Below are 2255 nucleotides of genomic sequence, written 5' to 3'. Positions count from 1 at the left end.
GGGGGATTTAATTCTTTGACAGGTTTTGATGACATTTGAAGTTGTGTGAAGAAAGAGATATTACAATTTAGATTGTAAAGGCATTTCAAATGGATGGCAATCTATCACTCGCTAGCTATGTATGAGTTAAAATAGACCAAAAGGCCTGCGGAGTTGGGTGATAATCCTGTATTCATCACTACGAGGAACTCTTTTCACATTACGCATTGCCATTTGATCAGCTGTTATGCACAGTACGGAAATGTTTAGTGCAGTTTTAAAGCACAATCTCTGATCTGTTCCGCAGTGTGAAATCACTCTTAAAATCACATTTTAAAGCAGAAAAACTTGATTCACACATTTGTTGTCTGGTGGATAATAGGTTGATTTAATATGCTATACTGTAGCACCTCAGTAACATTATTTATATTTTATTAAAGTACTTTGGTATGACATTGTATTATATCATAAGTTGCCACACAATAGATACAAAGAAGAGCCTAACTATAGGATCTATTTTCACGTTACTGTATCTTTTGGAGGATTATTTAAGATATAAACAAACATAGGGCAATAACCCAAGAGGAAGGAAAAAAAAATACAAATGCCTGCACGTTTTTCCTCTAACATACATACGACTTATTAAATTCTGTAACCACCTGGCCTCCAACGCAGTCAAACTACTAAAAAGCCTTGAAAGTCCCTCTCTCTGAAAATCTGACCAAATGATTTTCTTCAGTGTAATTGGACTGAATGGCTTAAAATAGAGACGTGTGTAATATAATATGTGTGTCTGTCATATACTTGAAATATTAACCATGTCTACCCTCCCTGCAAACCCTGCCGCCACCTACCTTCTAGCTCATCAAAGCTATTATGTTGCCCTCACTATGTTTCTCATTGATTTATCTCTTCCGCTTACTCAGGGAAATGTCTGGCAACTGTGTTTTTGCCCTTGATTTGGATTAACGGGGGGGGGGGGGGGGGTGATTTGGTTTGCCAAGAATGTCCAACTTGTCGGGAACATTTTAAGACGGAAAAGGTTTTGTTTTATGGATAATGTCACCTCTCATTTTCTTGAAATGCTTTTATAAAAATGTCATCCGTGCTTCACTGCCATTACATTTTATGTTTTGTCTTTTTAGTTTGGTAGTGTTAAGAAATATAATGTACTGGTCCATTTCTTTTTTTTTCTTTGCAATTCAGATATTTTAGATCAGTTGAACATGAATGAGAGAGAAAGCCCAATGATTCAGCGAGGACGAGGGCCTAGACTGCCTCTTCACCTGATAATGTTTTGATCTGACGTGTCACAAGTTGATGCACAGTTGACGATTACCTCTCTACCGCAGCACTCAGGAAAAAAAAAAAAAAAAAAGCACTCTCGCTGTTTCCAGCACGCATACAAACTAGTGCTCTGCCATTCATTGTGCCATTTTACCGAGACCGCTTGGATCAGCCTCCAACCTGTTGGACACAAAGCCGAGATAAGGTGGACGTAGGCGCCCTGTCTCTCTTTGTGTTTCCCAAGCGAAATGTCAACAATACATGATGTCCCGGGGAGTGGCTCAAACCAAATACCTACCCTCTATCAGTCTGCCTGGCCTCTGATCCCCTTTGATGCCACGCCGTTCCATTAAAACTCTGAAAGGATCTGGGCTCTGTATCTAACCATCTGCTCTACTGCAGCATTGCAATGATGAACTACACGCGGCTCGTCTCGCCTCAAGGTGTGTACTTGTGTGCACGTGCAATCTGGAGCATATTGCGTGCGTGCGTGCGTGCGTGCGTGTTTTTAAGTGGCTGTTGACAGTCCTCCCGGCGTTCCGTGGAGCACTTTGAGTGACGTTCGGTATTAAAAGTGTCAGTGTTGGCTGACATGGCTGTGATAAGGATCCAGTGAGAGTCATCCTCATTAAACATCAATCCTGCTTGGCTTACAGGCTTGTTGCCCTAGGCGACAACCTGCATGGAACTACAACCACGGATCCAAAAAAACATATAAAATAATTCTGTGCTTTTAACCTAGCGAGGATTTGACGTTCTGTTTTGAATAGATCATACTGATGACAGAAACAATGAAGCATTTCCCTATTTTGACACATCTACAGTAACCATATGAGCAGATTAAGCCTAGTTAGAGAGGTACATGTGTTTGCTTATTGGGAGTCTTAAATTAAAGTCTAGTCATCTGTTATGTATTAGAGGATTCAAAGAGTTTTGTCGCCATCAACACACACACACGCACACGCACACACACACACACACACACACAC

This window comes from Etheostoma spectabile, chromosome 14, assembly GCF_008692095.1.
Source record: "Etheostoma spectabile isolate EspeVRDwgs_2016 chromosome 14, UIUC_Espe_1.0, whole genome shotgun sequence".
Taxonomy (NCBI): Eukaryota; Metazoa; Chordata; class Actinopteri; order Perciformes; family Percidae; genus Etheostoma; species Etheostoma spectabile.
This window is presented reverse-complemented; position numbering follows the sequence as displayed.